At 37.0% G+C, this 27871-nt stretch overlaps 1 protein-coding gene and 1 pseudogene across 2 annotated transcripts in view; both read left to right on the top strand.

Annotated features, from left to right (window-relative positions):
• The window catches only part of XPR1 (xenotropic and polytropic retrovirus receptor 1), a 230753-nt gene that overhangs the window by 46957 nt on the left and 155925 nt on the right, over window positions 1-27871 (top strand). The gene's annotated exons all lie outside the window — the stretch shown is intronic.
• LOC138150941 (zinc finger and BTB domain-containing protein 12-like) lies at window positions 27358-27843 on the top strand (annotated as a pseudogene).

Genomic DNA, 27871 nt, shown 5'->3' on the forward strand with positions numbered 1-27871 from the left:
CTACTGCAACCTGTCCAGACTCCCACAGGTTATACCTTCACCTGCTCCTGCCTGTTGTGAGGTGAGCCTCCTGAACTTCACAGGACTCAATAGCATCACCGGCCACAAGGTTGAACATCAAGGGAGGGCTCTGAATAGTTTTAATTGCCTCTTTACTTCAGTGGATTTCTCTCCTGTCACTGATAATTTGCCTGAATTCATTCCTCAAAGATTAGTATCCTCCTACCCTGGCACACTGAAATCCCTGGCTGTCATAGTACAAACACCATTCTCTGTCTTTCTCATCCTCTTACTCTTTTCTTCTTCGACTCTACCCCTCCAAAGTCCCACTCCAGACCTGCCCACCCCTTTCGCTGTGCTCTCTAGAGTGGCTGCTCCAAAATTAACTTGCTTTTATCTTAAATTTTTTCCTTTCTTATTATTTCCATCATCTCGCACTCACTAAGACCTGGCTCTCCTGTTGATACAGTATTTTTAGCCATCCTTTCCAGCACTAGCTATACTTTTGATCATACTCTGCCCTCTCCTGGGTGCTTCCTCCCTCCACCATTCACCCTACCCCAACTTCTTACCCCAGTCCACTTACTGTTAGTGGTGAAGTAATTAGAATCTCCTTGATTCCCATTGCTGCTTCCACACTCCTTCTACCAGTGTTACTCGTTAACTTCTATTCTTTTGAGATTTGTTCAGTCTATACCATGCGATCGGGATTCTGGAATCTATTTTCTACCAATCCCCAGGACATCTCCCTTCCTTTCTCATGTGTTCGGTGCCTGGCTCATGATCTTTCTTTCTACCCCAATACCAAACTACATGCATATCTAATACCTTAACTTCTGTCTTTCTCAGTTTACTCATGTCCCATGACCACTCCAACTCTGCCACGCAGAGATGGCCATACTCATTATCATGCCATTACCCTTAAGTGTTCTACTTCCATGTTCATGAAATTCCTTTATCTGATAATAATCTGTTATCATTCCAGTTTTCCTTCTACTTTACAACTCCTAATGCTGTGTTGTTTGTCTTCACCATGACTTCCAATCCTTCTACTCCTTAGTTCTTTCCTAGGCCATTATCCTTCTTCTGGCAACACTCTCTTCTCTTCCCTATCTTGACCTGTTGGTGAACCATTTCAGTTCTAAACTGTATTTTCACTCAAGTCCTTTACCCCTTTATTCCACTGCCAGTCACACATTGCCAAATCCTAAACTTATATTGCTTCTGTTATTTCCCCTATTCACATGCTGCTGAATGAAGTGAGAGAAATTTGTGAAACTGTTCTGAACGGTTTTACTATGGATTTATTACATGATCTCAACTGGCCCCTCACTGCTGCAGGGCAGTGCTTTTATACATCCCTAATCAATTCACAGTTCCACTTGCTACAAGGGTTTTGCCCAAGTGATACCATTCTATCCTGTTTTTATCAGATTGTCCTGCCTTTGGTCAACTTTGCTCTTTCACTTATCTTCAGTTTCTGTCTACTGAATTTCCCTGTTGCCTACAAACAAGTTCATGTCTCTCCCATTCTTACATTCTCACTTGATCCATCCATTCCAACTATCATTCTGTATGTCTTTCCCCATTTCATGGTTAAACTCCTTGAGAAAGCCACCTGCCATTGGTGCTTCGATTTCTTCTACTTTCACTCTCTTATTATAAATTCTTTGTAGTCTTCCTGGAATGTTCTCCTTTCTTGTCTCTGTCTCCTGGCTTCCAGTTTCAACTCAAATCCCATTTTTTGCAAGAAGCCTTTTCCTTTTCCTTCACTGTTAATTCCTTTCTTCTGAGATTGTCCCCAGTTTATCCTGTACATAAATTTGTATATATTTAATTGTTTGCATTGTCTCCCACACTACCATATAATAAGCTCCTTGATGGTAGAGACTTTTTTTTTTTGCCTTGCTTTGTATTCCCAGCATTTAACACATTGTCTGGCATATAGTAAATAATAATAATAAATAATAATAATAATAAATGCATATTGACTTGACCCTTTGTGCCAGACTTTTGGGAAAATGTGGATAAAAGTCCATGAATCATCACACTTGAATCAGTTGTAGTCTGCTTTATTAGAGTGAACTCCCAAGTGGTTGACATCACAGATCATTTGATAACAAATATCTCTCTAGGTGACACATTCTCTCCTTATTTTCACTTGTATTTTTATCATGCAAGAGCTTTTTAATTTAATTTAATTGATGTTGTCTGTTTTTCTCTTATATTTAGTTCTTTGTTTGGTCATGAATTCTACCAGCCATAGCTTTGAAAAATAACATCTCCTGTTGTCTAATTTTTTAAAATAGCATGATCTTTTATATTAAATGTTTAGCCCAATTGACCTTATTGTAATATTCTGGTCTAAACCTATTTGCTACCAAACTACTTTTCTAGTTTTCTCAGAAGTTCTTATCAAGAAGGAAGTCCTCTCAGTATCTTTTGAAGTTTAGGAAACATTGTGTACTTTTTGTTTGACTCTTGGTCTTATCTATTCTGTTCCACTGATCTGCTAATTTTGACCAACATCAAAGCCACTCATCCATTTAAAAATGATCAGAAAACATACAACATTGTCTAGGAAATATAAAAAATAGTTTTTTATATTTTGAGCAGTTAAGGGAGAGAGACAGACAAGCAAATGGAAAGGTGCTGGGGTAAGAAATAGTGAGTGAGACATTTTGAGTAGTGCCAATAGAACCATCCAGAAAGATAACATATACATATCCAGAAAGAGAATATACATCTAGAGAGAAAGGTACGTGCAGAGGTACTCATGTATAAAGGAAGAGAGACAGACTTTCTTGGAATAATGCCCCCATCTTGTGGATTTTTAGGATATTGCTCCAAAAAGTTATGTTGTATTTTCACAAATGTAGTCCTAAATGAGGATTTCATCTCATGTTACTCACCCCATCTTCCCGTAGCCTAACTTCTCTACTTCCATCCCTCTTTTCCCCTCCATGAAAGTAAACTGAGAGTTGGATCTTACCTGAAGGCTAGAGTTGTCATCTTTAATTTTTAGGGTATTTTTTAGAAACAAAATACTTAATTATGTAAAGTCTTTTAGGGCAGGGACATGAGATGAAAATGAGATAACATTTATAAAGCACTTTTCAAATCTTAAAGCACTATATAAATATGTATGATGATGATGCTAGCTGTATTTAACTATAGAATTTAAATATCATTTATTTCCCTTCCCTCCATTTTATTTTCTCTCTCCTCAGAGCTCTAAGACTATAAGTTGAAGAATTATTGCCTGTCTGCACTAATAGAAAGGCTTTCCTTACAGGAGTTCCCTCCACCAAGGCAATCACAGTTTCTCTCTCCTCTTTCCTTCCTCCTCATCTGTCTCAAATGCTATTGATGCCTATTCTGAAACCACAATCATAAAAAATAGGAGTTGCCAATTGGAATATAATAGGATGCACAACTTGACTTTTGTGACCGCTATCTCCTGGCTCTGTTTCTATTCATCTTAGTGTGCCTTTTTAGATAATTTTTTGCTGAATTAATCATCATCCGTTTTTTGGACCCCAAGTCTTAATGTTTTTTAAAAACACTAACCTTAAAAAAAAGATTATTAAAAAAAATTCCTCTTCTCTGTATGTGCTTTTTGCTTGATGATGTCATCTATTCCCATGGGCTTAGTTACCTCTATATGCAGATTATTCCCAAAGCGTGCGCGCGCACACACACACACACACACACACACACACACACACACACACCCTCTCCAGGCATAGTATTTCTCTTGAACTCCAGTTCTACATCATCAAATACCTGCTAGACAGCATCTCCTGAATGTCCCTTTTGTAACTCAAATACAGTGTATCCAAAATGTAAATAATTGTATCTGTTTCTCCTTCCTAGACAAAGAAATCTGCCTTTTTTCCAAATTTCCCTGTTTCCAAAGAGGAAGATATCTTTATCCTCCCAGTCTTCTAGGTTTTGAAACCTTGGACTCGTCATTAGTATTGTCAAAATAGCTAGCATCCATACAGTTATTTGAGATCTGTGAAGCACTTTACATATGTTAATTCATTTCCTCTTCACAAGAACTTTGTGAATTAGGTGCTTTTATCTTTGTTTTACAAATAAGAATATTGAGGCTGAGAGAGAGACTGTGACTTGTGTAGAGCCATGTAGGAGCAGCTTTCCAGAGGATGGCTGCTGTGAGCAGTTTTCAAGGATCTAATTACATAGTATAGTGAACACTCCATTTATTCAGTAATAACTCAGAGCAAAACATTCACAGAAAATCAAAATACAGCATTCATCATGTCACAGCTCAACAACTTATCACTAAAATGGCCACATAGTTTTCACCACAGTGGTCACATAGTTTTGAACAAAGTACAATCATTTAGTCAGTCACTTAGTAACTCAATCATCCAGTCAACTCAATTATTCAGTTATCCTTAAGGAGGCCTCCTTAAGATCACAAAATACAAAAGTCAAAGTTCTCCACTCATGGTGTACACTAAGTTACAGATCAGTCGCTATTCGGTCATCATTCACTATTCAGTCATCAGAAAATATGCTGCTATCCACCCCTTGGTCACAAGTAAATCACAATCTTCTAAGTCAGTACACAGTATCCAAGTAAAGTCTTCTTTCAGCTTGACTCAGGGTAGGCTCTCAGATTCCCTGGATCCCTTTCTATGGTCCCAGCTCCTACCTGGATTCACCAGACTGTCACCTCACCTGGGTTCAAAGCCAGATGGCTCCCAGTTTCTTGTCCAGCTCTCTGTGCAATTCCTGTTCCACACTGAAGTTCACTGTGTCCAGTCCACCTTAAATCCTTCACAGTCTCTATTCCTGGAAAGTCAAGGCTTAACAAAGCCACAAAGTACTGACACCACAATCATGCTCACTCTGGCAGCTCCGGCTGGCCCTCGGAAGTCTTCAGCAGCCTGACTGGCCTTTGGAAGTCCTCAGCAGCTCAGCTGGTCCTCAGAAGAAGCTCTGCCACCACAAGTTCCCAGGAAATTCTGACTTTCCAGCTGGGGTTTTTCCTCGTATACAGTATTGCTCCTCCCTGTTCAGCCCCTTCCTGTTACATCAGCAACAGGGGTTCCCTGTTCAGCCCCTTCCTGTTACGGCAGCAACAGGGGTTCATACCTTCTGTTTCTTTAACAGAGGCTTAATTTGAAACTAGGTGCTAACTACCTCTTAGCTTAGCAATACAGAAGGATCTTTAAATTTCATTGCTATTACAATCACATTACAATTACAATTACTATTGCCAGGGTCACATAGCTAAGTGTCTGAGGCAGTGTTTGAACTCAAATCTTTCAGACTCCAACTCAACATTTTGACTCTTCCCTCTCCTTGATCCCTCAGACTAGTCATTTACTAGATCTTTTAGATTCTAATTCTACTTCATCTCTTTCATCTGCTTTCTTTCCATTCACATAACCATTTCACATTTTTTTACCTTAGTTCAGATCTTCATCCCTTTTGACCTAGACTAGTAGCCTTTTTAAAAAATAAATTTTTGCTAAGCATGATGCATGCCTGTAATTTTTACTACTAGGGAACACTAAGACTGGTGGATTACTTGAGTTTGGAAGTTCTAAGCTGCACTAGGACTAAATAAAGCTATTGGCGTCTAGCACCAATATGGTGACCCCCCCCCCCCCCCCAGCTGAAAGGGTATGAAATAGGAGAGAGAGAAGAGGAGGCAATTGTCTAAGGAGTGACAGGTTGGAAACAGAGTAACTCAAAACTTCCCTCACTCACCCCCATTCACATAAGTAAAAAAATTACTCTTATGTTTTCACATTCTCCCTCCTAGAGAGCCCTCTCATTTCAGATAACCAAGAATTTTTTTTAAAGGGAAAAAGAGAAAAAAAATCAGCTAAACTAATCAATGCAGTGAAAGAAATTTTTAATAGATATATTTTATACCTGTGAACTTACTAACTGTAAAGTAGTGAGGGGAAGTGTCTTCTCATATCTCTTTTTTTGAGCCATGCTTGTTCTTTGAAACATTAATTTTCAGTTGTATTGTGGTGGTTGTTCTTTCCATTTACATTGTTATAGTCAATGTACTATTAACCAGAACCTCTTAACAATATATTGTTTTTCTGGATAGGTTTACTCCACTTTGTAGCAGTTCATGTAAGTCTTCATTTCTTGATTCATCATAGTCATCATTTCTTCCAGCATAGTAATATTGTATTTACTGTATTAGAAATTAAAACATCTTGGTATTATTTGAAATAGTTTTGACTTTGGACCCCTGAAATGATCTAGGGATACCCAGGAATCCCTGGATCACACGTTGCAAACCACTGGTCTGTCACATTGATTTTTTTTAAACCAGTACCAAATGATTCTGATGATCTCTACATTATATTATAGCTTGAGATCTTGACATTCTATTGCTCCTTCTTTCTTACTGTTTTCATTATTTCCCTTGATAATCCTAGGTCTTTTGTTCCTCCAAATGAATTTTATTATTATTATCATTATGTACACCTCTGTAAAGCATCTCTTTGGTAGTTTGGCTTATTAAACATTAATCTCTTCCACTTGAGTCTTCTCTGACTTTTCCATCATGTCCCAGGAAGCTCATCATTTGGGAAAATTTCATCACCCTGCAAGATCAAATCAATTTTAGTCCTCACACTTTATCACTGCCCTTTGCTTCTCTGATGATTGGAAGACAGGGACATGAATTCCAAAGTCTCTAAGGTAGAGACTCAACGCAGGCAGACATCTCATTTCCCACTTGACTGTACTACTTTGAAACTTAATTGATTTCTCCACCATGTCCCTGCATTGTATACCTGTTTCCCCTCCAACCTCATTCAGCTTTCTTTTCTTTATCTTCCTCCATTAGATTGTAAGCTCCTGGAGGGAAGGAACTGTCTTTTTTCCTATTTGTATTTGCAGCACTTAGTACATTAGTAGGTGCTTAGTTCATTGACTATTAAATCTATAAATTAACTTGGTTTTTGTCATTTTTATCATGTTGGCATGTCCAATCCATGAATGCTGACTATTCCTCCAGCTATTTAATTTCTTTATTTAATTAAGGAGTATTTTTATAATTGAAATCCCACAAGTTTTGACTGTTCTTTGGTAGATTGAGTCTTAAATATTTCATACATTTTGTATTTTGAATGGAACTTCTGTTTCTATTAATACTTCCTGGATTTTGTATATAGATATGCTTTTGGGGGGCTGGCAGTGGGTGATTTTGTAGCCTGCAATTTTGTTGAAATGTTTAATTTTTTCAGTTGCATTCTTAATTCTTAGAATTTTCTATGTAAACCATTGCATCAAGAGCAAATAGGAATGATTATCTCTCCTTTGCTTTTTTTTGTCTTTAATTTTTTTGTAAGCAATATATTGTGGGGCTTTATTTTATGATCTAATCTGTCACCCTTCCTCTGTCCCCTCCCCTTTTCTGTAATTTTTTTTAGGAGTCATTGTGGGCTAGAGGTAATGTTTAATCTGTCACCATGCTAGTCACATGATCTGGAACTCTGTAGTAGGCTTTAAAAAAATTATTTTTATTTTCTTTTCAGTTCTGAATTCTCTCCCTTCCACTTTTCCCTCCCTGACACACTGAGAAAGTAAGGAAAACAAAACCCATCACAAACATGTATACTCAAGCACAATAAATCCCCTCATTTGCTTTGTTCTTTTTCCCCTTCCCTCCCATTCTTAAGTTTGAATTGATTCCATCATCTTTTTATCTGAAGTTGGGTAGCATGTTTCATCATAAGTCCTTTGGAATTGTAGTTGGTCTGTATGTTGAGAGTTACTAAGTGTTTAAAGGATGATTTTCCTTATGATATTTACAATTATTGTATAGATTGTTCTCTTGATTCTACTCATGGCACTTTGCATCAATTCATAGAAATCTTCTCACTTTTTTTTTTTAAATCATCTACTTCATCATTTCTTACAACATGATTGTATTCCATCACATTCACATACCATAAATTGTTCAGCCATTCCCCAGTTGATGAGTATCTCCTCAGTTTCCAATTCTTTGCTACCACAGAAAGAGCTGCTATAAATATTTATGTACAAGTAGGGCCTTTTCCTTTTCCTTTAATCACCTTGGGGTATATATCTAGTAGTGATATTGTTGGATCAAAGGGTATGCCCATTTTAATGGTTTTCGGGGCATAGCTCCAAATTGTTATCCAGAATGGTTGGACTAGTTCATAGTTCCACCAATAGTACATTAGTGTACCTGTTTTCCCACAAACCCTCAAGCATTTGTCATTTTCCTTTTCTGTCACTTTAGTCAGTCTGGTAGGTGTGTGGTACTTTAGAGTTGTTTTAATTTACGTTTCTTTAATTTATTAGTGATTTAGAGCATTTTGTCATATGACCATTGATAGCTTTGAACTGCCTATTCATGTACTTTGACCATTTATTCACTGGGGAATGATTTGGCTCAATTCCTTATATTTTTGAGAAATGAGACCTTCATCAGAGGAACTTGCTTTTTAAATTTTTTTTCCCCTGAGTTTCCTGCTTTTCTTCTGATTTTGGCTACATCAATTTTGTTTGTCCAGAACTTTAAAATTTTATGTAATCAAAATTATCCATTTTATCTCCTACCCTTTTCTACTAGAGTCTTTGATCTTTTTGATCCTAACATGGGCTGTCTTTCTTTTCTATGGAGAGGACACCCATTCTTTTTTTTTTTTTTTAAGCAATCGGGGTTAAGTAACTTGCTCAAGGTTACACAGCCAGTTATTTCTGGGTGTGGTGCTGAGTGTCTGAGCCCGGGATTCGATCTCCAGGTCGTCCCAACACTGGAGCTGGTGCTCTTACTCGCGAGCCACCTGGCTGCCCCTAAGCAATTGGGGTTAAGTAACTTGCTCAAGGTTACACGGCCAGGTGTTTCTGGGTGGGTGCTAAGCGTCCGAGCCCGGGATTCGATCTCCAGGTCTTCTCAACACTGGAGCCGGTGCTCTTACTTGCTGTGCTACCTGCCCACCCCTGAGGACACCCATTCTTTTGGCTCTGAGCATTTTCTCTGGATGTTCCCCCCATACCTAGAACACCTTCCCTCCTCTGTTACAACTGCTGACCTTTCCTTGGCTTCCTTTAAGTTCCAACTAAAATCCCATTTTCTGCAGGAAGCCTTTCTCAGCCCTTCTTAAATTCATGTCTTCTCTTTCTTAATTATCTCCTATTTATCCTGTATAAAACTTTTTTGTCTATATTTATTGTTTCCCCCATTAGATTGTGGGCTACTGGGGTACAGAGACTGTCTTTTGCCTCTTTTTGTATCCCTGGTACACAGTGAATGGCACACAGGAGATATTTAATGCATGTTTATTGATTGATCGATAAAGATGGAGTTTTTTTTGTTTGCTCATTCTTCCTGCCTGCTTATTGCCAAAATTTTGGCCTCTTAGGAATTGCTACCTTCACAGCTCAGGCTGTGAGACTGCAAATTTACAGTGCTCTCAAAGTGATGTGATCCAGGGCAGGGTCTGTGCTTACTTCCCTCTTGGTTTAAGCTCTGTAAATTCTGTCCCAGGTTTGGGTATGTTAGAGACTGTCCCTAGTTGGGAGTTTCAGTGGATTTCTGCTGCATTCAACCACTGTTAGCTAGGAGAATCTGAAGGTTCAGAGTATTGAAATGTAGGCTACTTTGGTCTGGGGTTTCTGCCCTGGTAGCCATTGCAGGCTTCCACCTGGGCTAGAAGCTAAAACCAAGTCCCTACTCTGTTCCTGGGATCAGAGCCACATAGCTACTCTTTTGTTTCTGAACTTCTTCCTTCCTCAGTAGTAAGTTAGGGTATATAGTATACCACAACAGTTTCTTGTCAGCCTCTCCTCATCACCCTGGATCTGTGACCCAAACTTGGGTATTGTGTGATGGAGCTGCCAAGTGGCACCCTTCCTACATCCAGCTCTTGTTCTGGGATCTTCTGCAATCTCTTCCTAACTTGGTATCCATTCTTCAGTTCATGGAGAGTAGAATGCTCAGATTTCTCAGTCTGACTCCTTAAGCTGCCAAGAGTTAGAAGAATGACTCACTGTTACTTTCTCTTGCATTTCCTGATCAGAATTTGGTCTGGTGCATTTTAAAAATTGTGGAGGAGATTTGGTGGGTGAGCTAGATTGTATCTCTTCCTTCTGCTCCTCCATCTTGCCCTATAATAGCTTTCTGATTGGTCTTCTTGCTTTTGAATCTTTCCCTTTTACAGTTTATCCTCTACTTTTTCAATAATTCAGTGAATAAAAATCTCATAGTGTTATATTGATGTGCCTTTGTCTACATCACCATCATTTCCTAATTACTTCATTCTATATAATAAACTGTCCCTTATAATAAGTATTGATGTTAAAATGTTAGTACATAGATTATATTGACCTAATATGTGCCTCATTACCCACCTATAGTTCACCCCTTTGCCCACAGATGGGAGACACATTTTCACCATCATTCTTCTGAAATCATGATTGTTCATTGCACTAATCAGAATTTTGGCATCTTCCAATGTAATGACACTTAACATTTACTTTTTACTTAACTTTCCATTATCATGAGCATCTTGTAAGTTGCTCTTATTCTTCTGAATTTTTGTGACTTCCTCATGTTCATCCTTCCTTATTGTATGATAATATTACATTATATACCTATCACAATTTGTTTAGCCATTCTCCAATCAATATATAACCATTTTCCTTCCATTTCTTTGCTATATAAAAAGTGCTGCTATAAATATTTTTGTAAATGCTATCTTTCTCATTACTGAATTGTTTCTTATCAAATTCCTGGAGAAAGGACAAGATTATCCATGTTAGTTAATCTTTTCAAAAATCATCCCTATTGCCTTTACAGTAAAATACAAATTCTTCACCCAGACATTTAAAGACCTTCACAATTTGGTCCTCCTTTATTGTGTCAAACCTCTCCCTCCCCCTTTCATGTACTCTCCATCCTAGCTCAAAGTGATTATTACCTAGTTCCTGATTTTAGCATTCTCTATCTTTGTGTATTTTATACAAACTGTCCACTGTGACCTGACAATTTCCTTTTCACTTCTGCCTCTCAGACTTAGTTCGCTTTCTACCTCTTCCCTGGAGGTTTTATCTAATCTCATCATTTATTAGTGTTCTCTCCCTCCTTCAATGTGTATATTAAATAGAATCCATACACAATGAATATTACTGAGGGATTTACTTAGGATGTCAAATATAGATCTTTGTTAAAAAAAATTATACTGTTTTTCTTTTTGCCTATTTTCCTCCAAAAATTCTAAGCATGTTTCACAAGCATTCTAGCTTTGGATTCTGATTATTCCACTTGGTTAGCAGATGTGTTAGTGTCTCCCCAAGCTCCTTAGAATTCAGCTGTTCTCAGTGGTATTGAAGATGAAAGTATGTTTGTAAATTATTCATCCTGATTATATGCTTGAATGGACAGAGATCATCCCTTCTGAACTCTCTGCCCTCTTTGTTGTTTTAGGGGATGCAAAATTGTTTTTTTTTGTTTGTTTTGCTTTTTTAGTTCTAGAGATACTGAAGTTTCACTTTCATTCCAGATTTTAAGGACGTTATCTTTGCATAGGGGTATGGGTACCCTTAGATCTGTTGCATTTATAATAAATCAATCTCTTTCCCTATCTTTATTTCAAATGTTATCTGGGGTTTTATTTTCATTTTAGTTGGCCAGCTTGTGAACTGGTGGTATTACTTTAAATTATTTATATGATGTTGTTAATTCAGAATCCAAAATGTTTTGTTTGGGAAAAAAGTATTTAATTTGTTACATTTTAAACCATTATTAGTTAACTAAGTGGTAGGAGTCACTTTTTTTAGATCCTAGATTTCTTTAATGGTATATTAAAATTTAATCCATTTTTTTTAATGTATGTAGCATGAATTTCTCTCTTTTTCTTTGTCTGTGAAGCTCTATTTATTACATTTGAAATGGATCAAGGCTGTATTTTGGCAAAGAACCACTGGGTTCCTTTGGTTGCAAGGAACCATTTAGTTCTAACAATGGGTTGCAGGAAAACCATTTAGGAGACTTAAATTTGTCAACTGGTAAACATTTATAAAGTGCTTGCTATGTTCCAGGCAGTATGCTGATCTCTGGAAAAAATAAAAAAATAGTCTCTGTCTAATGGGGGAGAAAAAAACATGTAAATAGATAGGTTTATCCAAAATATATACAGACTATATGAATGGTAATTTTAGAGGGTAAGGCTCTAGCAGATGGGAGAACTGAAAAAGGCTCCCTGGAAGAAGTGGCACTTGAGCTGAGTCTTAAAGAAAGCCAGGGAATCTAAGAGGAGAGTTCAGATGGGAAAGTATTCCAGGCATGGGGGACAAAGGCTTGGAGACAGGAAATGGAGCATCATTTGTCCACAATGGCAAGCTGTTTAATATAGCTGGAAGGTAAATTGTGTAGAGAGGAATAATATATTCAAAGTCTGGAAAAATGGGAAGCTTTCCAGGCTGTGAGGAGCATGGAACATCCAACATGGGGAGGTGTTGGAGTTTATTGATGTGCATGTTGTTGGTCATATCCATGCTTTAGGACAGTCGCTTTGGCAGCAGGATGGAATGGATAGACTTGGAGGAGAGGAAGACTTGAGGTAGGGAATTCTATTAGGAGGATACTGCAGCAGTCCAGGGGAGAGGTGTTGTAGGCCTAGGGTGCTGGATGAAGAAGAGTTCTTGTGAAGAAAGAAAGCACAAAACTGCAAGTGAATTTTATTTGTTCTGAACCTTGGTTTCTTCAGTCTTTTTTTAAACAGTATGATAGGCATGAGGGTAAGATGGAAGCTGAAAAATCATTTATTTTACTTAGAAGAATTATAAGAAGATATAGGTTCAGGTGATGGGATGATACCTGCTTTTTGATGGGTTATTGCTTATATTTAATTTAAAGAAGAGTTTATTCATTTTTCATTGAGAAAAGATCGGCTTCTGGATAACCTTGTACAGTATTATCTCTTTCATAAATAGTCTTGTTATTCTTTTTTTTTTGCTTTTTGGAGGGGGAAGGCAGGACAATTGAGGTTAAGTGACTTGCCCAAGGTCACATGGCCAGTAAGTGTTAAGTGTCTGAGGCTGGATTTGAACTCAGGTCTTCCTGACTCTAAGGCCAGTGCTCTATTTCCTCTGCCACCTAGCTACCCCCAGTCTTGTTATTCTTTTGGTAACAAATGAACACCTCAGTAATCTTGAACTATTCTACTACAGTGGCACATGTGTGTTTCTGAATCAGTGATTCTGTTGTATCTGACTTTTTATAATCACATTTGCAATTTTCTTGGCAAAGATACTGAAGAGGTTTGCCATTCCCTTCTCCAGCCAATTTTACAGATGAGGAAATTCAGCCTAACAGGGTTAAGTGACTTGCCCTGGGTCACACAGCTTATAAATGTCTAAGGCTAGATTTGAATTTAGGAAGGTAAATTTTCCTGACTCTAGGCCCAGTTTTCTGTCCATTGTGCTACCTAGTGCTACCATACATTTCTGAATTGTAAATAGCTTTTCCTTTTTAAATTGAAGAAAATTCCAATTTTCTTCCCATTTAAACGGTTACTAGAAGTCATTTTATGTCCAATTCTAGAGCAGTAAATAAAATGATAAATTGTTTGTGAAATATGACCAATTTTTTTTTCCAAATGCTTTATTAACTTCTGGTTTACTTCATTCATTTCTTCCAGATTTTGGGTTACAGGTTTTCTCCCCGCTTTTCCCCTACTCACCTTCCCAAATTAGTGGTCCCCCAGGATATCCCCCCCTCTTATTTCCCAATTACATGTAAAATAGTATTAATAATAGTATATAAATATATATATATACATATTTAAACATTTGGTTTTAAAACTTTGAATTCCAGATTAATTCCCTTCCTCCCTTGTCACCCACCTTTACTGGGAAGATAAGCAATTCAATATATGTTGTACATGTGTAGCTAATGCAAAACATTACCATAGTAGATATATTGTAGAAGACTGATTATATTTTCCTCCCTCCTATCCCATCTCCCACTTGATCTATTCTCTACTTTGGTCCTGTTCCTTTTCAAAAGTGTGTGCTTCCAATTTCCCTTCTCCCGCAGCCTGCCCTCCCTTCCACATCATCCCCCCTCTCATCCCCTTCCCCGCTACTCTCCTGTAGGGTGAGATACCCTATTTATTGTGTATGTTATTCTCTCCCTGAGCCAAATTCAATGGGTATAAGGTTGACCCATTCCCTTATGCCTTCCTGTTCTTCCCTTCCATTGTACCCATTTTCCCTTGTCTCTTCTATATGAGATAGTTTGCCCCATTCTGTCTCTCCCCTTCCCCTCTCATTATATTCCTCTCTCACCTCTTAATTTCACTTTTTAAGTATTATCCCTTCCTATTAAATTGGTCCTGTGCCCTCTATCTATGTATACCTGTAAACATATATATACATATATATATATACACATTCACATGTATTCATACGCCTATGTACCCTCCGATAAAGACTATATATATATATATAATATATGTATATATGTATATTTCTATTCCCTTCAACTATTTTCATACTGAGAAGAGTTTCATCAGTTACAATTATTGTTTTTCCATGTAGGAATGTAAATAGTTCAACTTTGATAAGTTCCTTATGATTTCTTTTCCCTGTTTATGTTCTCATGCTTCTCTTGCTTCTTGTATCTGAATGTCAAATTTTCTATTCAACTATGGTTTTTCTATAAGAATACTTGAAAGTCCTCTATTCCACTCCATATTTTCCGCTAAAACATGATACTCAGTTTTGCTGGATAGGTGATTCTTGGTTTTAATCCCAGCTCCTTTGACCTCCAGAATATCATATTCCAGGCCCTTTGATCCCTCAGTGTAGAAGCTGCCAGATCCTGAGTTATCCTGATTGTGTTTGAATCATTGTGATTGTGATTGAACAATATTCAGATTGTTTCTTCCTGGCTGCTTGTAATATTCTCTCCTTGATCTGGGAATTCTGGAACCTGACTATAATATTCCTAGGAGTTTTCTTTTTGGTATCTTTTTCAGGAGGTGATCGGTGGATTCTTTCAACCTCTATTTTGCCTTCTGGTTCTAAAACATCAGGGCAGTTTTCCTTGAGAATTTCTTGGAGGATGAATTCCAGGTTCTTACTTTGATCATGGCTTTCAGGTAGTCCAATAATTTTTAAATTATCTCTCCTGGATCTATTTTCCAGGTCAGTGGTTTTTCCCATGAGATATTTCACATTGCCTTCTATTCTTTCATTTGTTTGGATCTGTTTAACAGCATCTTGATTTCTCATAAAGTCACTAGCTTCCCTTTGCTCCATTCTAAATTTGAAGGAATGATTCTCCTTAGTGAACTTTTGAGATTCTTTTTCCACCTGGAAAATTCGGCTTTTTAATGCATTCCTCTTCTCGTTGCCTTTTGGCGCCTCTTTTGCCATTTGAGTTAGTCTATTTTTTAAGGTGTTATTTTCCTCAGTCAGGCTTTTGACTCTCATTTCATAATTTTCTTGCATTGTTCTCATTTCTTTTCCCAGTTTTTCCTCCACTTCTCTTATCTGCTTCTTAAGGTCTTCTGTGGCCTGTAACCAGCTTGTATTTTCCTTTGAAGCTTTTGGTGCAGGAGTTCTGACTTCACTGTCTTCCTCCTGTTCCATGCTTTGCTCCTTTTTGTCCCCCAAATAGGAGTCTAATATTGGATTCTTCTGTTTGTTTTGCTTCCTTTGCCTGGTCATGTTGCCACTCAATTACTTGACTTTTTGGCTTTTTGCCACAGTAGGACTCTGCTACCAGACAGGGGAGCTTCTGTGCCAAACACTGGGGTTTTCTCAGCTGCAGGAGGTATTAGTTGGGTGCCCTCTCTGAAGCCTCCACATGCTCTGACAAGCTGGTCACACACCCCAGGACCTCTACACTAGACTACAATCCAGATCCAAGTGCGTTAAAGCAAGAGTGGTTACCCCTCAGACTGGTCGCTTGGTCCCTCTACAGTCTGCAGGTCAGGAGCTGAAGCTGCAGTGTGGCGCCAGCTGCGCCTAGTTGTCTCAGTGGCTTCTTGCCCCCAGGATGCTCTCCCACTTACTAGGTCCCAAAGTCCACACTGCACTGACCTCTCACTTTGTCCTTCACATCTGTGTGTTGATAAATCTGGAACTGGCCAAAGCTGTTGGTGATCTGGAGTCCTTCTGGCTAGTGGCTGGTCACGCCCGCCCTGGGGCTAAATCCTCTGTCTCATGTGGGCCTGGGCTCAGCTCCCAGAATGCTGCACTGGCTGATTCCTGCTGGGCTGTCCTCAGCGGGAGGTTAGCTTCTCTGTGTCATTTTGTGGGTTCTGTAGCTCCAATGTTTGTTCAGAGTCCCCTTTTACATGAATTCTGGAAGGTGGAAGCTGGAGCTGAGCAGAGGTCCTATTTCTACTCTGCCATCTTGACTCTGCCCCCAATATGACCAATTTTTTAAAAAGTCAGTAAAATCTAGAGGACATATATTTGTAGGATATACATATCCTAAAAGAGGTTATAGAATAGTTGATTTTAGCTTGTTTTGTCTCAACTTGTTGGAAGAGCTATCATGAATATTCTCCTAAATTCTCAAAAACAAAGTATTTTAATTTCTGTGGACAAATATATGTCATACCACATTTTTTGTTGAGGTAGGGAAGTGGAAGAAAGGAATATAGAAGTAAGTTGTCAAAAAACTAAACCAACAAGAAAAAGTTAAGAATTGCTGGCAGAGTAGAAAAATGTAGCTCTTGTATTACAGGTAAATTTGTTGCTTCAGATGAGATTATTTTGGACCAGTCTACCAGAAGTTTTTTTTTAAGTTATCTATATTGATTGATTTGAAACACTGTAATAAACTCATGTGCAGATACTATGAAATTGCTTATGATTACTCATGTGTAGATCATAGCCATTGTAGTTTACCCTTGTATCATAGAAGATCAGGGCATGATCAGCATTTTGCTTATTACTGGTCTTGATACACAGCTGGTTTGGAGACTGGCTCTTGTGCTCACTGTAGAAAACATGGTAGAGTAGATGGAGGTAGGAAGTAAAGGAGTATATTTTTGTGTATTCTATTCTTCTCTTGATATTTCCATTGTTCTTATGATGAAATTTCTATATCCCCATTTGAATGTATTTTCCTTAGCTAATTAGTGTGTATAACTTTCATGTTTCATAGTTCTTCTGAGTTTTCTACCTTCTTCAAAATTTACCCATCCATGCTTTATTCTTTAGGGGTCTTGATCTTTGCTAGTTGACTGTGCCATGAGTTTGTGCTACTATGCTAAGTACCATGTCATTCCTCCAAAGTAACTGTAGTACATCTTAATGCATTTTATTTAACAAAAATTGTAAACTGTTTACTGCCTCCCCTAATCGTAATCCTAATTTGTTGTGTTTATTTACAAATTCAAGAATCTCTCAGTTTTACTTGTGGTCTTAACTGATATGGAAGCTATATTTTCTTTAAAAGATTTTTATTTTTTAAAAAATGGACTTAACACCAGCAAACTATCAAACGAACATTCTATATACAGAGAAGAGAGGATTATATAAGAAGCTGAATTTCTCTTATGTAATTCTTTTAAAAAATATATAAAAAACAAGGTAGCAACAGAATTTCACTATTTGAGTTCTGTTCTATGCTCTTTTCTCATTTTCACATAAACTGTCAGTTATTTCTTGATTTTTGGCACATGACAAATTATATTTCTCTTTGATGATATACTTTACTAATGCTACATTTATATGATTCTTGGTTGGCCTGCTCATGCCCACACTGTATTGCCTTGCCCTTTGGGTGATGTTCAACTTTAATTCTTGAGAAACTCTAATATTCCATGACTTGCAGCCATACAGCGTGAGCTTTGACTAAGTTCCAGGTACTGTGATGAGCCTCCAAGATACAAATGCAAGTAAGCCAGACAGTTACTGCCCTTCAGGACCTTATGTTCTGACAGAGGAAGATGGCACATTGAGGTAAGATGATGGCCAAGAAGTAGTGTTGTAGAGGTGGGAGTGGGGAGGTGATTAGAATGATAAGGCAAGTTTTGACATCTTTTATCAATGGTAGTGTTTTATTGCTGTTTAATCTGCTGTTCTCAGAAAAGCAGGGGTGGGAGTCGGAGTGGAAGTGGGGTCGGGTCAAGGAATCAAGTCAAGTCAACAAGCATTTATTAGATGCTTATTATATTTGAGGCACTATGCTAAGTGCTGGGGATACAAAGAACAAAAATAGTTTCTAACTTCAAGGAGTTCACTTTCTGCATTGGGAGGGGGCAGTACGCAAACATATAAGACATATAAGGTATATTGGAAGTAGTCTCAGAAGGACATTAAAATAGCATTGCCGGGGTCGTGGAAGGAATTCCCTGTCACCTTTGCTGGATTTTCATCCAGGTAGTACCTTGTAAACATAGGGATTTGCCAAGGCTCTCCTGGGTCCTCTTCTTTTTTCCCTGAGTACTGTTTCATTTGATAATCTCATTCACTCCCATGGTTTCAGTTACCATCTCTATGCAGATGACTCTCAGATCAACTTGTTGAGCTCTTCCGTATCCTAATTTCCACTCATGCATCTCCAGTCATCTATTAGACATCTTAAACTGGATATCCCATAGACATCTTAAGCTCAACATGTCTAAAATATCTTTCCCCTCCAAACCCTTTTCTCTTCCTAACTTCCCTATTACTGTGGAGGGAGGGTATCACTGTTCTCCTGGTCACTCAGGTCTGCAGCCTTGGTGTTAATAACTTCAGTCTCTCACCCCCTATTTCCGATCTGTTGTAAAGTCTTGTTTCTGTCTGCCTATCTCTTGTATGTGTTTCCTTCAGTCTCCTACCACTGCCACCACCCTACACCTGGTGCCTAGATTATGTTGCAGTGGCCTCTTCACTGGTCTCCCTGTCTCACCTTTCTCTCCTGTCCAATCCGACCTCCACTCAGCTGTCAAATTATCTTTCTGAAATGCACGTCTGACTGTCGCTCCCTAATTAAATAAATTCCAGTGATTCTCTGTTGTCTTTAGGAACAAATATAAAATCCTGTGTTTTGCTTTTAAAGCCTTTCATCACTTGTGCCCTTCCTTTTTTTTCCAGTCTGGCCCCAATGTTGTTTCTCATACATGACCCTTCATCTCACAACTCTAAACATTTCACTGGCTCTTTCCATGCCTGGCGCCCTCCCTTCTCATTTCTGCCTCATAGTTTCCCTGATTTCCTTCAGATCTTAGCTAAAGTCCCATCTGCAAGAAGCCATTCCCCCCGTGTGACCTTGGGCAAGTCACTTAACCCCATTTGCTCTCCAAAAAGCAAAAAAACCCAAACAATAAAAAAGGAAGCCATTCCCAGTACCTCTTCATTCTAGTACCTATACTCACTTGATCATTCCTTATTTTTTTCCTGTATCTAGCTTGTCTGTACATAGTTGTTTGCAGATTTTATCTTCCTCGGGCTATGAACTCCTTGAGAACAAGGACCAATTAATTAATTAATTTGCCTTTCTTTGTATCCCCATAAATGGCTAGTTAACTGACAGATTCTTTATGGCTGTCATGTAGAATGTCATGGCATGATGAGGGCTATGAAGTGATGTGGTAAGCCTCAGCATCCAGAGACCAGGGTCATAGGAATGGGAGTTGGAGTTGCAAGTTGGGGATGGAAGACAGAGAGCAAATTGGTTGTTGTCTTTCATTCTCAGAGGATCAAAGTTACATCACTATGTTGGGGTCAAGGTACAGTGTGTCCAGTTTATGGCTGATCAGACCAATACATGCTCTGAAGGCTCTACTATAGGTTGGATACAGATAATCTGTATGAATATTTAGAGTAGTGACGTCTAAATTTTTACATCTCATCTTTCTTTTGAGCTATGGCAATTCTCTTTTGTCATAGAGCACAGTGCCATGCTGGGTGGTCCTGTGCCAGTGTCCTCCGTGTCATTCAGTCAGTTCCAAAGTACTTCAGAGAGACCTTGAGAGTGTCCTTGTATTGCCTCTTCTGATCTCCAAATGAGCACTTGCCTTTTGTAAGTTCTTTCTCCATAAAATAGTCTTTTGGGCAGACATGTGTTTGGCATTCGAACAACATGGCCAGCCTGAGTTGCACTCTCTACAGGAGAGTTTGAATGCTTGGCAGTTCAGTGTCTGGTACCTTATCTTGCCAGGTGATCCTCAGAATTTTAAGACAATTCAGATGGAAGTGATCCAGTTTCCTGGTATGGTGTTAGTAGACTGTCTGAGTTTCACAGGTATTCACCAATGAGGTCAGCACAGTGGCTCTGTAGACCTCAGTTTGGTAGGCAGTCTAATTCATTCTTCTCTCTTATACTTTTCCTTCTGAGCCTCAACCTCACTGTCTGTGTGTACATCCCTGGAAAGTATACTGCCAAGGTAAACGAACTTATCCTAGCAGGCATCTCACATGGAGATGACTGGAAAGATACTATTGTTATTAAAAAAAAAAACCCAAAACTTGGCTTTTGTTTCCTGAACTTTGAAATCATTAAAAGCACCATGTGATTCCCAAAGGTAGCTTGATATCCTCATTTTATAAAATTCTGGGCCAAGCTTATTGTCCATGAGCTGTTTGTGGGTTGTCTATATAACTGTACATCATAGTTTTGTGTTTATGTCCTCTGTATAGATATTTAAGACCAAACTTTTACGTGATCTTGGATCTTATTTGGGAGTCTCAGTGCAGTCATTGCAGTGTTGTCTACAAAAATTCAGGACTGTGAAAATACAGTCGGAGAAAATATGCTTGTTAAAATACAACCACTTATGAAGCGTCCCTTGTCTATATAAGGTGTTATGCTGGGCATTCTTCTATTATACATTAACATTTATTGTGCACATAATAGAAACTATTTTCATTCTTCTTAAGGTAATGATGAAAGGATTCTTTATAGAGTATAATAGAAATTTATCTTCAAACTGCAGAACAGTTGTAGAGCAATAGGAATCTTTAAATTAAGGTAATTGCTCTGCATTTTTAGTATCCTAATGCAAATTATGCACATTTCCACCCTTAATATGATTTGGGGGCCTGGATTATAGATAAATGCAAAAGTAAGTGCTTGTGATAACATGACAATATAAATGCAATTTTCTTCTTCCCAATTTCACTGATAGCATCTTTTGTTACAGACTTATAGCTGGTCAGTTTTTTATTAGGAACTACATACTGGCACTCAGTTTCCTAGGTGGCAAACTATTCTTCACCCCACAAATCTTAATGGAAGAAATGTAGGTGGATTTTCTATGCCATGTTCTTCAGTCCCTTTCTCTCTGCCCTCTTACCCTCAAAGAAAAGCTTGTAATTGAAGTTGACAGAAATAAAATTTTAAAACAGAAATGAAAGGGAATCATCAAAACATTTTTCAAGTTAGGACAACAAAATTTGCAACCGTTTTACACATCTCAAGGTGTACAGTAGGAGGTGGTATTGGGGAGGGCATTCTAGTTCCAGATCCAATTCTTATTAGCCTTCTGTGCCTCAGTTTCCCGATATGTAAAATGGGGATATCCACTCCACAGTTGTGAAGAAAATGCTGTATGATGTGAATATTTCTCAGCAATCTAAGCATTTAAAGAAACTTGGTCCAATATTTTAAAAATTAATTGTTTCTATAAGCATTTACTTTTAAAGAAAAAGCCTAGAAGCCAAGATTTCACAAATCTTTATCTTTTCTTCCCATGCCAGTGTACCTAGTCACCATTTCTTCTGTTACAAAAGCTTGTCTTTTTCATACTAATGTTTTTCTGTTTATGCAAATCATGGGTCACCCTCAAGGGGTTACATTACATTGAGGGAAACACAATGTTTAGAGAAATGGTGACTAGGCAGGAATATTTAGGTTCAAAAAGTCACAAGGATGATGAATGGAGCCATAGGGGAGTAGATTGACACACCTTTTCAAGTAGCAATAACAATTGATTGATATCTTTTATTGATTTTTCATCCTTCTGACCTCTTAATTTGAATATTACTCAAAGTTGTGTCTTTTGTCCCCTTCTAACTATATAAAGTGTCTCAAAAAAGTCTTATTGCAGTTTTAAGCATTTATTTAAACAAACTTATTTAAGCTTAAAACTGCACTAAGACTTTGTGTCATCCTGTATTTTCTGTCTTGGTCAGTTAATTTATTTCTTCCGCTTCAGTTACACATCTCTTTAGTTGGCTCCTAAATCTATAGTTGCTGACTGGAACTCTCTTCTCAGCTCCCTAACGATATATACATACAATATATATAGAACTGCCTCTAAAATATTCTGCATGAATATCCTGATGCAACTTTAAAGTCAGTATGTCTAATACTGAGTTTATTACTTTCTTCCCCTAAACTTTTGGTCCTTTTTTTTATATATGAATTTTATTTTAAACTTTAATACAAAATAAGAAAAAAAAAACCTTGCTGTGTAGTGTACATAGCAGAACATAATAGAGGATTCAATATAAAGCAATACATTTAAATTTCAAGACTATATAATAAATACTACACATTATTTTCAAAGCTGTTCATCTTTTCTTTGCTTCCTTGTATTTCTTTTGTCCTCTACAGTTGTACTATTTACTTTATTCCCTGCGCCCCCCTCCAAGGCTACGGTTAAGGGCAGATTAATATATGGATATATATGAATGCATATAAATATATATGCACACACATATATACATAGATATCTATAAACATACACATATTTACACTAAAATGCATATATATAAGACTATATTATGCTTATTTCCACTTGTCATCTATTTCTCTCTAGGTGGATAACATATTCCTTTTATAAGTCCAAGTCTTTCCATATTTTTCTGAATCTACCAGCTCATCATTTCCTACACCACAGCAATATTCCAACCCAGTCATTCTGTCTGGGAGATTGTCTATGAGAGTTTCCTCCCTCCCCTCAAATTTTTCTGCATTCCCTCTATTCTTGGCTACATAGGTTTTATTTATACAGGAAAATTTTAATTTAAAATAATCATAATTCAACACTGCTCTTTCCTTTTATAATGTTTTTTTTTCTCTCCTTTCTTAGTGAACTTTATCTCTTTGGTATCATCATTTACTGGATTTTCTATCTTTAAAGCTTACGGATTTTCTCTTACCGCTTTCCTTCAGTCCCCCTATCCAATTAGTTATAGAATCACAGTGGCTCAGGTTTGCATGAGTCTTGGCATCCAATCCAGCTCCTGCCTAGCAGTGATACTCACAGTAGTTTTGTTGTGTAGGTGTCATTGTATGCCTAGGATTATTCTCATTTTACAGATGAAACAGTGGGAATTTAGGGAGGTTATGTGACTGGCTTAGCGGATATGTGTATAAATGGATATTTGGGGTAGGATTTGACTTCTTATCATCATAGAGGGCAGGAACTCCTTTGATAAAGAGACCATATTTCCCAGTGAAAATCATTGTGGCTTATAGTTTTAGGAAGTCACCTTGTGCACAGAGAGGTTATGTTTTGTCCAGGGTTACAAAGGCAGTGTGAATTAGAGGCAAGACTTGAACTTGGGTCTTTCTGACTCTGAGGGCCACCTTCCCTCTTGGTGACTTTTGAGGACCATCAGGATGCTGCCAATAGAATGTGTCTATATGATGTGTGTGTGTGTGTGTGTGTGTAACATAATTATATATAATGCATGTATAGAAATGGCGTTATAGACTGACCTCCAAGTCTGTTGTTTTTATTTGTAGTTTTGTGTTTAAAGTGCTAGTCTAAAGTTATAGCCAGAGCCCAATAAAAGTATTATTTAAATATATGAAATTATTTTGGCTTTTTCTTGAATTAATAAATTGCTTTTGAAGTTTTTATAATGAAAATAATTATTTAGTCCTACAGATATAGTAACAGTAGCATAATAATACTACTGTTCATATTTTAAATGGTACTCAAATATTTCTAGCACTTACCTCTTGAGAATGTAAATATATTTACTAATGTGTACAATATGTACCCTTGAAGTGACATTGCACATTTGATAGCATTGTATTAGAAGTTCTTTCTTTATGAAGATGTGTTGACAAGTTTAAGGGATATATCTAGGACTTTCCTGTGAAGGGTGACTATTGATTAAACTGTCATAGTAAACAGACTTTTATTTAGTAAGGAAAAAAAAACATTATTTTGTTTCAAGTTGCATTTTATGCTGTTAAAACGTGTGTTTGTATATAACATAAAATTGTTTGCCTTCTCAATAAGGGGGAAGGGGAGTGGGAAAGAGTGAGAGAATTTGGAAATCAAAATTTAAAAAAGAGAATGTTAAATTTGTTTTTACATGTAATTGGGGGGAAAATAACATATTAAACCAAAATAAAAAGTGTTTGTGTGTGTTTTAAAGAATTTAATGTGAACAGTGTGATTCTTCAAATAGAGATGGAACCAAATTCCCTTTCTTTACATTGCTTCCTTTGTTATATTGTATTTAAAAGAGCTCTTGCCATAGATTGTGTTTTGTTGGATAAGAGTGTTAGGGTTCAAATTCTGTGTGCAATTAGCTTTGTGACTCTTGGCACAAGTAACTTAAACTGTCTTGGCCTCAGTTTGTTTATCTGTACAATGTGAGCTAATTATTACCCAGAATATTTAACCCCACAGGGCTGTTCTGAAAATAAAATGGGAAATTTTAAAAAATAAAATGTTGTAAATTCTAAAACACTTGATAAATAGCAATTTGTCATTTACAGAACAGCTGTTTTGAAAATCTTTTTTCTTGAATTTTGTATATTTATGAGGCAAGGAAAAAAGTGCTCTTTCAGTATATTATAAAGGTATAGAAATTTATTAGTTTTTTGCTTTTTCCCCAGTTTGTGCTAATTTTGCTCCTTGCCTTAAAAGAGAAAGAGACAATGAAGATTTAAGTTAGGAGAAGTATTTTTTGCATAAAAAAATTGTATACCAATCTGTTATGGAAATTTATAACCATGGTTGTTGTAGTATTTATTGAGAGCTTCGTATCTGCTGGGCACTGTGCTAAGCATAAATGGTGATACAAAAGGGGGCATAATCCTTACCCTCAAGAAGCTTAATATCTTATCTATTGATCTCCTTGACCTCTAAGAATCGCCACTAATGTGTTGCAACTTTGTGTTTCTAACTATACTTGATCGTTTTTTTTAAAGTTGCATTTATTTATGCATTTTAATGCATTTATTTATGCATTGGTAGTTTTGAAGGTGAGGAGCAAGTTTGAAAGAATTTTGCCTGATATCAGTCCTGTTTTTTATAACCAACCTCCAGAAAATATTGTTACAATAGAAATACATGTAAATTTTTTTTAAAAAGTCAATAGAATCTAGAGGACATCAAAATATTTTATATTTTGTAATTACTTTTATCTCTTGTTTGGTTAAGAATATATCTCTTATCCATAGCTGTGAGAGGTACATGATCTGTCTCTCTTCTACTTTTTTTTTTGGAGGACAATTGGACTTAAGTGACTTGCCCAAGGTCACACGGCTACTAAGTGTATCAAGTATCTGAGGCCAGATTTGAACTCTGTCTTCCTGACTCCAGGGCCGGTGCTCTATTCACTGTGCCACCCTTTTCTACTTGTCTTGTAATATAATCTTTAAATTTAGGGCCACATGTCCATTTGTAATGCATTGTAGAATGTGGTCTAAGGTGTTGGTCTAAGTCTAATTTCTGCTTGATTGCTTTCCAGTTTTCTCAACAGTTTTTTTTTAATCAAATAAGAAATTTTTCTTGTGGTTTTCACTTTATTGAATACTGGGTTATTAAGTTTTGTTGTTTCTTAATCTGCCTATCTAGTCAATTCTATTGATGTAGCTCTCTGTTCTTTAACCTAGTATCAGATGGTTTTGATGACTACTGCTTTTAAAAATATATTTCAAGGACTTGAAGTGTGATTTTCCCTTATCTCTAGTCTTTTCAATATTTTCCTTGATATTCCAGATCTTTTGTTTTTCCAAATGAATTTTGGTATTACTTTTATCAAGTTCTGTAAAGTATCTGCCCATAGCAATTTGATTGGTATAGGATGAGAAATATAATTTCAGTATTGTTGTCATTTTTATTATATTGGCATAGCCTACCATTTAGTATTCCTTCAGCTATTTAAGTTGTTCTTTATTTTTTTTAAGGAGCACTTTGTAATTGAATCTATACAAGTCTTTTGTACACTTTGGGAGTTTGATCCCCAGGTATTTTATGTATTTTGTAGTTATTTGGAGTGAGATTTCCTTTTCTGCTATTGCTCTTTGTATTTTGTTATTATGATATAGAAATTCTGCTGATATTTGAGGATTTATTTTGTAGCCTGCAACTTTGCTGAAGCTATTCATTTTCTTAATTACTCTCTTTGCTGATGCCCTAGAATTTTTCAAACAAATTACCAGCAAACAGGATTTAAATCTTACTTCAGACACTTACTAAGTATGTGATCCTGGGCAAGTCACTTAACTTTTCTCTGTTTTTTTCTAAACTATAAAACACAGACTATCTGATAATTTAACTCTATCTTAAATCTATTCTCAGGGAAGGATTTGGGTTAATTGTAGTTTTTCCAGGGTTGTTAGATGGATGGGTGTTCTGCACAGTTAGCCTTTCATGTGTCACTTTCATGGCAGTTGTATGTCTACTAGAGTCTACTCATTTGTAGTCATTCTTTATAATAAAGTGTTGGATGCTTCAGAATGATGTTAGAATAGCCCTTTTAGTCTTCTAATGGAAACTTCTTTTTATAGGTAGGAAACACTTTTCTATTTATGTTTTGATGTTTATTTAAACATATACATGACATGTTAGTAGTTTTTCTTATTTTTTATTTTTCTTATTTAAATTTTCCTATCTTTTTCTTATTTAAATTTTATTTAAATTTTCTTATTTCTTTTAAGGAATCTCTTGCTTCCAAAGAATCATAATTAAAAGTGGGTTATATTCCAAATTTATATTGCATGTAGTTTTGATTATTCCTATTAATTTTTTCTTGATGCTTTATAACTTTTATACATATATAAGAATGGTTTTCTTTAGCTGAAAAGACCTGGTTAACATTTCTAGGTATAAAGCTCCTTGAGGGCAGTTGCTGTTTTTGCTTTTTCTTTGTATTCCCAAAGCTTAACACAGTATCTTAGCATGTATTAAATGCTTGCTAATTGATTTGATTAGCTAAAAAAGTTATATGAAAATATGATTTCAATAGTTCCTTCATTTATTTAATATATAATATAAAGTATAAACGTTAAATTGAGATTTTTTTTTTGCTAGTTTAGGGCTCAGCATATAGGGCTCAATGTTGCTTACTGAAGACTTATCTGTTAATATAAGTACTGTTGGTCTTTTGAAATTTATTTTGATTTGAAACTGCTCAGAGCTGAGCCAGGGAACTCCCCTAAGCATATATAGCACCATGGCATCTAGAGTAGAAGTCTTGTGATTCCAGCCCCGAGTGCATGAGGCTGCCACCTTATGAAACAGGAACTACCTCTGGGAAGATGAGCAATTCTGTGATGTTACCATTAGTCTCAAGTTCTGGGACTAAAAAGTAATCTTGGCACCCTGCTCCCCATTTCTTTGTGATGGGTTTCCCCTCAATCCCAGTTTAGAGCTAGAGGTCTCACTAATGCTCACTGCCAGAATTGTGACTGACCTCCTCCTCTCCTACCATACTAGGGCTCTGGTGTTTGCTGTTCATGACATTGTCAGCTACTTGATTGTTACCTCCTATCTCCAAATGGAGTATGTGGTAGAGAATTGTAGAAATGTCCTGAGCCAATTCATAAATCCCAAGATTGGCCTGAGAGAGGATGGAGTTAGTGGAGGGATTGGATTGACAGGACTCAACTCCACCAAGTCATTCCTCGAACCTTCCAGCATCCCAAAGCCAGCTCCCAAATCCTCACTACAATCCCCTCTACCTCCTC

This window comes from Petaurus breviceps, unplaced genomic scaffold (assembly GCF_028583685.1).
Source record: "Petaurus breviceps papuanus isolate PSGF00001 unplaced genomic scaffold, PetGlider_PUasm1.0 90895, whole genome shotgun sequence".
Lineage (NCBI taxonomy): Eukaryota > Metazoa > Chordata > Mammalia > Diprotodontia > Petauridae > Petaurus > Petaurus breviceps.